Raw genomic sequence first — 11,700 nt, 5'->3', positions numbered from 1 at the left:
CATAATGTTTTGGCTTTTCATGACTTGAGTCCAGCATGTTTTAAACCATATTTAGGGCTATTTTGCCTCTATTCTGGGTTATTTGTTTCATTTGTGTCTTGTATGGCATGGTTGTAGTGTTAATTCCTTCACTAGCTTAGTGTTTTAAGACTTTAACTATCATTGGTTTGAGCTGGTTGCATGTTTTAGTGCTTTTAGTACTCATTTTCAACATTTATAATCTCTGCAATCTCCTTCATTTCTTCACTTTTTGGTTTTGCTTTGAAAGTGGTTTCAAGCCACTTGTTTGCCTAAGTGTGAGATAGAGGTGCTACACCTAATAGTTTAATCCCTTAGGGGGTTCATTACCAACAGTGTAATGCCTCTTTCATGCCCAAAGTAACTTGTAGTTTGAACCCTCCTTCCGTTAGAGGACACTCACCAATGGACAATTGATTAATGAATGGTTCAGTAATTAAAATGAGTAAACAAAATTGACAAGTAAAAGAGGCAAGATAAGCATTCTTTGTGTTGCATTGCATGTGTTCAAATCGGACGTTAATTTGAACACAAGGAAAATGGGACATTTCATACTTAATAGTGATGAAATGTGCCATTTTCCTAGTTCTCCATTGCCTTTGATCATGCATGATAGGGTGATGGACATTTTGAGTCTTGTTTTTGCATTTATTGAACTTGCACAATTGGTTTCACAAGCCATCATGCAATGAAATTGCTTGATTGTGGTTTTGTGAACCAAATCTTGTCCCTCCTTTGATTTCCCCATGAAAAGGAGAGACAGGGTGCGCAGACAATCCTTGGAAAAACCCCCTTTTTGCTCTGTTTGTGCTCTGTTGCAGCATGGTAATCCAATGCATCAGTGGCCGGCAGTGCCTCATTTTTGGCCTGTAGTAAACCCTTTTGGCCGGCAGATGGCCAGCAGCAACCATCCATGGCCGGTAGGCCACTGATGTCAACCTAAGCAAAGATTTGGTAAGGTGGAGCAGAAAGGTTCTGAAGTATGCTCAACCCTGCAAATAGAGCCTCTCAAGAGCAAAATGGAGGTCTTTTCGGGGCAAAAACCGAGCACGTACATCTCCCACTTCCTGAGGCAGAGCAGTGGCAGCATAGCTTAATGTCTTGCATGATTAGTTTTGCTAGTTAGTTAAGTGTTGTGATAATTAGTAATTAGTTTGCTAGTTATTCATTTGATTTGTAATAATTAGTCTAATTAGTTTAATTAGATTGGTTTAATTAGCGTAGCTAGTTAGCTCTTATTCATTCGGACCCTCCTTCGCGAGGGTGTAATGTTGTAATAAGTGTGCGTGTGTGTGTGTATGTCTTCCAACCCCACGTCTTTCTCCCTTTTATTTATCTGCTTCCGATGTTAGATTAGGGATATGTTTTAATTAGCATATCGCATGCTCGCATCCATTCATTCGTATTGCATGCACCGAGGCTTGGCGCATCATTCAAACTGCATTGTCATTTCAATACTTCATTGAATACGTGTTTAAATCGCATGTCGTTTAATTTGCTTCATATGCCATATTAGTAGCCGAGCCTATTAATTGCATTATTGCATGTGTTGCATTAGGTATCTTAACATAGTTAGGATCATGCATTTTTCTAACTAGTTTCTGTTTTGGCTCGGAGTACTAGGTAAGTTTTTATGCTTTAGCATACTTGCATAAGTGTGAATGCTGCCATGATTAGCTTGCTTTCCATGAGGCTATGTGCTTAAATGGTAAACTGCATGAATGCCTATGGATGAAGGCTTGCTGTTTGAATTGGAACAATTCAACGAATGTGCGTCTTTAAGCCCACTTTGTTGAGTGGCAAATCATGTTTTAAGCCCTCTATGTTTGGTGGTAAATGCGTAATCTTTAAGCCCACTTGAGGTGGAAAATTCAAACCATTTTCGCAAACAAACATGAGTTGAATTGTTCCAAATTGAACAAACTAGTTTATATTTGCTTGTGCTCATCACATAATAATGTTAGCTAATAACCGGAACAAGAACACATAATGTTTATAAAAATCATATCATGATTAGTAGAGGCCGATCTTTGATTGGGCGAGCAGGGGTGCTTAATTCATGACCTTCCCCTCTCGTACCTAAGTTCCCGAGCCGAGACAACTTTGGTGATGATGAACACGTGGCTTTTGGCACGAGTCAAGGTTTCCTAAATTTCTCAAAAATAAAATATTTAGGTGGCGACTCTGTATCTAGCAAAGAAGTCCAATTTTGGCATTATTTAATTTAAAATCGATTTTTTAAAAAGATTTGTCGGATTTGGACTCTTTGGTGTTTATCAATTTTACATTGCACTTGTGAGACTAGATTCAGAATCGCGGGAGTCCGAACTGTGAGGCCTTCTTTTCAAGCCTTCCGAAAGGGGGCGCGAAAAAAGATGAGTCCACAGTTTCTGGCAACTCTGCTGGGGACATAGAAAACTTGACTCGAACTCATGATATGTTGTTTTATCTACACTTATGTGTTTCTTTCATTTCCATTTGCATCGGTGCGCCTAAGTCACAGTGTTTGTCATCTGCTATTCCTGAGTGGTTTAGCGGAGGCTTGCTTGGAAAAGCTTACCAAAAGGTTGACCGGTTGTGGGCTCTACCACGATGGGAACATAACCCTTGGATCTAGACTACCGATGTACCGTTTGATCCTTCTTTCATTTCGCAGTGTTAGGTATGAGAGGTATATTAGGTAGTCTTGTTGTGGTACCCCTTTTGACCAATCGGCCTAGTTGCATATCGGAATCCATAGAGACTGTTCCAAACTAGGACATGTTGCTCACCTGAATGTAGGAATTGTATGAAACCGCTTGTTTTACGTAGTGAATTGCTAGCTCCTGGCGAAATTAGGACAGGGTAACCCTACCCCATCATAGGGGTGTTTTGGCTCTTACTTGCTTGATATGTGTTTTTAGAGTGAAACTCTACAGGAATGTATGTATCAGTTGCTAGTCTGGGTATTAGTTTTGAGGCAGAAATCAGTGTTGAGTACAGTTCTCCAGCTTATGATTGTAACTGTGTGTTGATTCTATTTGAGCCGAGGTGCTGTGCGGTTTCTAATTTTTTTGTTTTTTTTTGCTTTATTTTCTTTTTGCAAGGTAGTTTTTTCACCATTGCTTCAAACGGTTTTGTTACCCCCCAAGCACTCTGGACCCGAGTAAGGTGACTTTACCAATCTAGGGATCTTGTAAGAGGACAACTAGTCTTTGCTTCACTCCCACCGGTTACCAAACAGAGGAGGATCAGACATAACTCACCAATCCAACAATTACCTTTTCAGGCCCAGTCGTCTACTTCTATTCCAGAAAGAGAGTATTCACTAGTTCTGATAACTCAACATCCCTCAGTCAGCATGGAAGATATGCTTTGTCAGCTCCAACAGACCATCGAGACTATGTAGCTAGATGCTGCCCGCCAAGTGGAGGTCATAGCCCGCCAAGCTGAGATCGTAGCCCGCCAAGCAGAATTGATAGACAGGCTTCAGTAACAGCAACCGCAACCGGTAGAAGCCTCTGCATCCCATGCACCCCCAACGGGAATTCCGGCACCCGGGGTAACAATTAATGTCCAGGAAAATGCGGGCATTCAGGCAGATCCTATCCCACCTTAGACCTCCAAGGCACCAATTTACCAAATGGAGGCGCCGTTTGAATTCGAGGTTGACCCCACTGCACTAAAGGTCAACAAGCTAGAAAAGCTCTTCAAACGGGCGCAGGGTGGGAATTCAATCCTTGATATTGTGGATGGATACACTGACTCCGCAGTAACTCTGTCGGACAGATTCAAGATGCCACATATAGACCGATTTGATGGCTTCGGGGATTCTATGGTCCATTTACGACTATTCTCTGACATCTTACGACCAATGGGTCTCTCCAGACAACAGAAGTTATCGCTTTTTGGCAGGACCCTGTCGGGTATAGCGGCCATCTGGGATGCCAAGCTTGAAGACTCTGTGAAGAGAAACTGGGAGGAAATGGCTGAGGCTTTCATAGCACAGTACTCCTACAATACTCAGATCGAGGTCACTACTCGTGATCTCGAAGCAACTCATCAAGAGCCAAATGAGGGTTTCTCGGATTTTGTGACCCGGTGGAAGGCTAAGGCCTCTATGATGATTATTCGACCGTCTGAAAGGGACCAGATCAGAATGGTGGTCCGTAACTTGCAAGGAAGACTATTACAAAAGATGACAGTCTTCCCTTTATTTACATTTGTTGAGCTCCATGAAATAGGGGTTCAAATTGAGGATACGGTGAGGTAGGGGCTGATAGACTATAAGAAGGAACAACCCAAAGGCCATTTACACGTAGCTCTAATGCAGTCACGACTGGTGGCACCTCTGTACGGCCTTCGGATGTGAGCATGGTCATTACCACACCCAAGACTGCCAACCTTTTTGCCGGTGCATCCAACACAACTTTACAAACCTCAAGCCATCAGGCTCGAGGCCAGAGGGTCTTCACCCCGCTTTACATGTCCTTATCAGCAGCCCTAAGGGTCCTGAGCAAAAATGGGCATCTTAAGCCGTTAGAACAATGCCCACTGCTTAATCCTCTCCCACCCAAACACAACTTGGCCAAATACTGTGCTTTCCATCAACAGCATGGTCATGATACTGATTAGTGCTTTAGATTACGTCATGAGATTCAAGATCTCATTGATAATAAGGTGATAACACCTCCCGAAAAACACAACGTTTCTACAAATCCTCTCCCACCACATAACCAAGCCCCTCCAACCCGGCAAATAAACCTCATCTACACACTGGTCGTCCCTTATGACCCCGGTATATATATCACCCTTTCCTACCTACCCAAGCCGACATTGTTCATTCCTAAGAGCACAGACTTGTGCATGATTGTAGACACCCCATTTTTGACTGTCCTCAAGACTTGGACGTCACCGTTTGAACACTCGGTGATCATCTATGTTTGTATTTGTCTTGAGTTTCCGGAGGTCTCAGCCACGCGCCCTGCCTCAGGATCTCTCGACTCGACCGTTTTGTGCTTGGTTTTGCACCAAACACTTGTATTTTGCCTTTGAGGGGCAGGGAATGGCTTGTTGGCCATCTCCACACTCCATCGGCCATGGCTTGAGGCCACCGGCTGTGTTTTGTTGCCATCGGCCAAATGTTTGGCCGATCGGCACTCTAGATGGTTGATCGGCCATCTATTTTGGTCAAATTGCATTTTTGGCTGGCCGACCACTGTTCATCTGATTTTTTAAATATTTTTGTGCCAGCTGTGATAGCTGGCACCCACTTTGCTCCCCTCCATACACGTGTATGGAGGGATCTCCCTCTTGACTAGCTTACTTGAGAAGCTTTGCAAGAGTGAGCTCTATAAGAGGGAGCCTCTTCTCCCTCCATTAGGGTTGACAAAAAAAGCTCCAGAGCTCTGAGTTTTAGGGTTAGGGTTTACATATGCTCTATCTTTATATCTCTTCCTCCTTTTGGTGTATTAGTGTGTGTTTGTTCTTACTATTGCACACAAACACCTACCATTACACCTTTCCTTAGTAGCTGAGGTCCTTGGAGGTTGTTCTTGAAGTTCTTGGCTGGTTTTGAGCTAAAGGAGGCAGCTGGAGCATTGTTTGTGAAGAGGGTCAACAAGGGTAAGAACTTACTCCTTTTTACCCCATTTTTGCATAGCTTTTTAACCTATCTTGAAACTATTTTTAAGCTTCGTGTATAACATATAAAAGTTCTATTTTTACTTGCTTAAAATAGTTGTTTAAGAGTGTTTTGGCATTTGGGGTTGTTTGACCCCTCTTAGGGCTTGTTAGGCCCCATTTTGTGCCATTTTGGGTGAGCTCCGGGACCACTTTGTTTGGGCCTCCTCACCATTGAGATCTTGAGGGATTTCAGTGGTGAGGATGGTGCCTTGAGGTCCTAAGAAGGAGGGGGCCACCCCCTCTCCTTGTTGTCCTTGAAAAGGTCCATTTTTGCCTCATGTGTGAGCACCTAGTTTAGGTTCATGTTGACCATGCCTTAATTGATATTTGGTAGTATTTTGCCATTTATTACCTCTGTTTCATGTTGGTTTGGACACACCTTGCATACCTTGCATACATGTCTTGTAATGCCACATTTTTGCCTTAACATGCTTTAGGTTTAGACCCTTGTTTTAGCATGATTTAGGCTTAACTCTGTGAAGCTTTTGTGCTTGTTTTAGCATGTTGAAGTTCTATTTTTGGTTGCTTTGTTCGACCATGGCATGCTTAGTATAGCCTCTTTGCATTCTTGGCTTGTGAGCCTCAAGTGCATGGACCATGAGCATGCATTACTTACATTATTTCAGTAGTTTGGAACCATTTACCATGTTATTTCAGTCCTTATGACATGCCTATATGCTTGCGTTTGATGCTCCTTCAATGTGTTAAAAGGTTGTTGCCTTATGCTCCATGAATGTGCCTCTTTGTATGCTTGCATATTTAGACCACCTAGATGCCATCTAGGTACATCCTTAGCTTCGTCCAGGTCTACATTGGACCTGTTTTAAGTCCCCTTAGCCTTATGAGGCTTGGTTGGCTTGGCCTTGGTTTAAGCCTCCTTGGCTTGCCTTGAGTACTTGGACCATTTGTTGCATGCTTAGCTTGTCTTATTGACTTGGTTTGGCACCTTTCATGACATGATTTTCAGAGCTTATAATGCGTGCCATTTGTCCATGTTTGCATCCTCTTAAATGTGCTTGAGAATTGCTCTTTAATGCTTAAGTGTTGGTCTTTGTGTGCATACATGTTTACATGTCACTTTGCCTTCATTCTCGAGCATGTTGGCCACTGTTTTGGGCTTAGTATAAAGCTGCCCAAACTAGTTTAAGTCCATTCTCGCATGTTGTGGCATGCTCACCTTGTGTGTTGATTGCATACTTGGCTTATCATGTGTTGTTGCATGTTTAAATGGCTTTGCATTTGACATGTATTTATCTTGGTTAAGTTGCCTAACATGTTGTCACATGCCTTGCCTACTTGCATGCCCACATTACATTTTGTATGCTTGTCTTTCCATGCCTTGCATGATTGATTCCTTAGGTTGTGTGCCTAGCATCATTACTTGTTTGCATGTTCTTATTGCATGCCTAGTTCACATGCCTAGGTTGCATTACATTGGCATGCATGTCTCACCTCTTGATCAAGCCATGATAGAGGTTGAAGGCTCCCTTGTATGTTTATATGCATTGCATTACATTTGAAATCAAAATGGCACACTTGGTCCCTTGGGCCATCATGCATTGAAATCCGCGATTGGTGGTCTGAGAACCAAGAACCATGTCCCTTTGAGTCATAAACATGATAAGGGATGCGTTAGTGCACACATTTGCTTGGAATGCATTGCCATGCCTTGTTTTGCCCTCTGCTGCTGTCAAAACAGGATTCTGCAGGAAGCTTTGGCCGGCTGGCCATCTTTAGTGCCGACCGACCAAGTATGGATGACCGAGAGCTTAACCAGTGGCCGGTGATCATTCCTTATGGCCGGTGACCATTCCTTATGGCCGGTGGTGTTCCCCAATATCCAGAGAGTGTTCCTTGGGAATTGTGTCATTCTCAGAGGAGCAGAGCAGGGAAAACAGAGGCAACTTGTACATGGCAATGGACTCCCGAGCGAAACCGAGTGCGCATGCATTGGACCCTCTTCCCGAGGACTTTTATCGTTTTCTTTACTTAATTGATTTGTTAATTAATTAGGTGGTCTGTAATAGTTAATTAGCTTGTAAGTTAATTAATTGTATTATTCTTTTGGTCCCTCCGAGCGAGGGAAAATTTGTAATAAGTGTGGGTGCGTGTGTGCATGTCTTCCAACCCCCACTTCTTTCTCCATTTTACTTACCTGCTTTGATGGTTAGTACTACGACATATTTTATTTAGCATCCTTATGCTATGCATGCGTGCATCATTCATTAGTATTGCATGCATTGGGCTCGGCGCATAATACTAACTGCATAGTATTTCAAATCTAAACTTGAATATGTGCATCAAATGGTTGCATTTCACATGACATCTTAGGATTAGCCAGGCCTATCCTAATTGCATTCTGTATGCATTGCATTAGGCACTTAACATGGACTTAGATCATACATTGATTGCTAACGAGTTCTTTGTTTTGGCTTGGAGTACCCTGTAAGTATTTTGTGCTTTAGCATCTCTCACGAGTGTGAATGTTAACATGACAGCATTCTTACCATGTGGCTAGATACTTATGTGATATGAACTGCCTAAATGCCTGTGGGTGAAGGTTGGATTGCTTGAGTTGGAACAACTCATCAAAATCCGTGTTTTGGCCTACTCACGAGTAGCAAATTTCAAAACATTTTCCAAACAAACGGATATGCGATGCTTTGTTCCGAATTAGGCGATCTAGTCTATACTTGTTTGCTGTGCGCATAACATAGTAATTCTAGGCTAATAACCGGAATAGGAACATGTAATGTTTTCAAAACAAGATATCATGGTTAGTAGAGGCTGATCTTCGATCGTGCGAGAGGGGGTGCTCATAGCTGACCTTCCCCAATCGTACCCAAGTTCCCGAGCCGAGGCAACTTTGGTGATGACGGACACGTGGCCTTTAGCACCGAGTCAGGGTTTCCTAAATTTTTCAAAATAAAATATTTAGGTGGCGACTCTGTATCTGGCAAAGCAGTCCATGTTTGGCACTTTTTTTCTAAAAATCTGTTTTTCTCAAAACGATTTGCCGAATTTGGACTCTTTAGTTCAGATTAAGAACCGTGACAATTTGAGAGTCCTGAACTGTAGTGAACCCAATATGAACAGAACGGGACTCATCCTCCCAGGGCATTTGGGGACGTCTACAATGATGAGCGCGTCCTCACTTTAACCTGAACCCGTGGTGGTGATAGTGGAAGATGAAGGGAGGTCAGCCTTGGTGGAGAATATCAGTCCGTTGCCCGAGGCTTTGAGGATTTACCTGAAGAAACGTACGACCCGAGTTGCTATGTTGTGTCAGTCAATCAACCTAAGCCAGAAGTGGTGTTGCTGACTGGGATGGAGGTTAGTGTAGTCCGAGAAGATGGACCAAGTTAGGGATTAGATGATCTAGCTGACTTGGAGGAGGATATGGACAATTTGCAGTTCTTTGATGAACAAGATCAAGGGGACGTGCATATTAATTGGTTTGATATAAACGGGTCAACAGACAATTTTGGTTGGTTAAATGATGAACCTGATGTAGATGAGGGAATTGAATCGAAGCTAGAGGAACAGAAAGCAGGAACCGCTGCAATGGTCAGAATGGCTAAGAGAAAGGGTAAACTACCAAAAAACACTGGTAAAGAACAACTGACTCAGGAACTGGGCATTGTTAGCACTGTACATACAGAACAAGAAGTTGTGCTGGAGCGATTTGGGCAGGAAATGAGTGAAAGTGATCAGAAAGCTAGAATAGCTCAACGCCCCGTGGGGAATGTTTCTACTGAGGGAACACTTAGACCGGAACTAGACAATTGCTTGTTGGTTGCCAGAGGTATGTGGTGGGAAGATAATTATCTGCATCTTATCCACACTGATGAGGATTGGGGTGAAGGCCTTCCTGACAATACCTGGTATGTGGAAGAAGTCGACCACATGACAAGAAATGGCCAATATTTCAAACCACCGCATCTGGACCAACACAAGGCATCTGGGAAGGACAAGGACGTAAAGAAACAGAAGGAAAAACTGTTGGAGGAGGAGGCTGTGCTGAAACAGTTGAAGAAGATTCAAGCTGACATATCTATCTAGGGGCTGCTTATGGCTTCTCGAGTGCACAGACAAGCTGTACTATTGACGATGGATAAAGTCAAGTTGTCCATTGAGACTAACCCAGAGCAACTGGTGGGATTAGTCTTCACGGGAGACGCGACGCCAACTTTGACCTTTTCCGACAAGAAACTACTGTTGGAAGGTTTTGCACACAACAAGCCTCTATACATATCCGTAGAGTGCCGAGAAAAGTGGGTACCAGTGATATTGGTCGACACCGGGTCGGTAATCAACGTCTGTCCTTGCCGCACGACTTATGCTATTGGTTTGAAATCGGCCGACTTTGTGCCTACAGCCTAGGTGATCCGGGCCTACGACAACACAAACAGAGAGGTGATGGGAAAAATGTAGATTAGAGTACAGGTTGGACTGGCTCAACAGGATATCGAGTTCCACATCCTAGATGTTCTAGCCACTTTCAACCTATTACTTGGGCGACCCTGGCTGCATCAAGTAAGAGCTGTCTCTTTTACCCTCCACCAAATGCTGAAGTACCCCCATGGGAAAGGGGTGGCCATAGTTTTCAGGAATTCATCTATACATCCTAAACCAGAGGTCACTATGCCTGTACTAGAGATTATGCATGGCGAAGAGGATGTCTTCATTTCAGGGTTTACCTTGGCTGGGGCCCGGGTAGTGCAGAACATCTTGGTTGTTGATGAGAGCCTATATGTCAGTGTCCAGTTTATATATCTCATGAGTAAGCTGCAACACATGCCCGAAATGAGATTAGAAAAAAGTGGCCGGAAGGGTGTTACTGTATTGGCCGACGTGCCACATAACCTGCATGCCTTTGGTCTTGGCTATACTCCCACCAAAGAGGACTGGGTGAGGAAAGGGAAAGAAATGGCTGGAAGAGCCAGAGCCAAGCAAAGCGGGAAGCACTATGAACTTGTACACCGACCTATCCGGGGAACCTTGAATGGCTATTTTGTTCAGAATGGTGAAGACTTCCCATTCTATGGTTTCCCTGAACCTTGGTTCAACTCTGAGGGCCAGCGAGTTGCCGGCTTTGAGATTTTCTTCAACTTGCAGCTGCAAGAGAGTGACATAGTGGAACAGAATGAACAAACTGCTGAGGCTGCAAAGAGCACAAAAAGTGATTCCAATAGCAGTGAACTTGAGGTAGGAGCAGCACTAGCGTGTCTCTTTTCAGAACCTCAGATCAACTCAGAGAGCTTGGGGGATAACCTAATTGTTTCCATGATCGAAGACCAACCGGGTGCGAACCCTTCTAGCGGTATTCCGAATGTGTCTGACGCACCGTCCCTCATTTGGCAGCTGGGGGAGGGCTTTCTTTCTAGTAGTTCTGAGTCGGGTAGTGAGTCAGAGTCTGATTCCACAGAGTCTGTGGAGTCAAAATCATATTCCAGTTCCTCTGAGTCGGAGTCTGGTATTCCTAGGGTTGATAACCGTGATACGAGGTTTTGTCCAGGTCATTTTTTTCCTTTTCTTTTGAGTCGGTTGTAACCGAGGAATTGGATGAGCTGGACCTTTTGAATGTGAATACCACTGCAGTTTATGAGTACTTCTCTGTGCCATTTGTATATTGCATTGATCATGACTTTCAAAATTTTGATGAAAACGATGAGGAAGGAATTCCTCTAGTTTTGAAACATTTGGTTGATCGAGAGGAGGAGAGGTTTGTAAAACCTCTTGTTGATGAAATCATTCCAATTAATGTGGGTACTGAAAATGATCCGCATCTGGTCCAGATTGGGTCTACGTTGTTTTCGGAGGAGCGCGAGTGCTTTGTCGCTTTGTTAAAAGATTTCAATGATGTTTTCGCATGGTCCCACGAAGACATGCCTGGAATCAATTATGAGATTGTACAGCATTGGATCCCTCTTGACCTCGAGGCCCGACCCATCAAACAGAAGCTACGGAGAATACGCCCAAATTGGGCTTTAAAGATTAAAGAGGAGGTCACCAAGC

Source organism: Camellia sinensis, chromosome 5 (genome assembly GCF_055761805.1).
Source record: "Camellia sinensis isolate YWXY chromosome 5, ASM5576180v1, whole genome shotgun sequence".
Classification (NCBI taxonomy): Eukaryota; Viridiplantae; Streptophyta; class Magnoliopsida; order Ericales; family Theaceae; genus Camellia; species Camellia sinensis.
The sequence above is the reverse complement of the archived record's forward strand: the minus strand, read 5'-3'. Positions refer to the sequence as shown.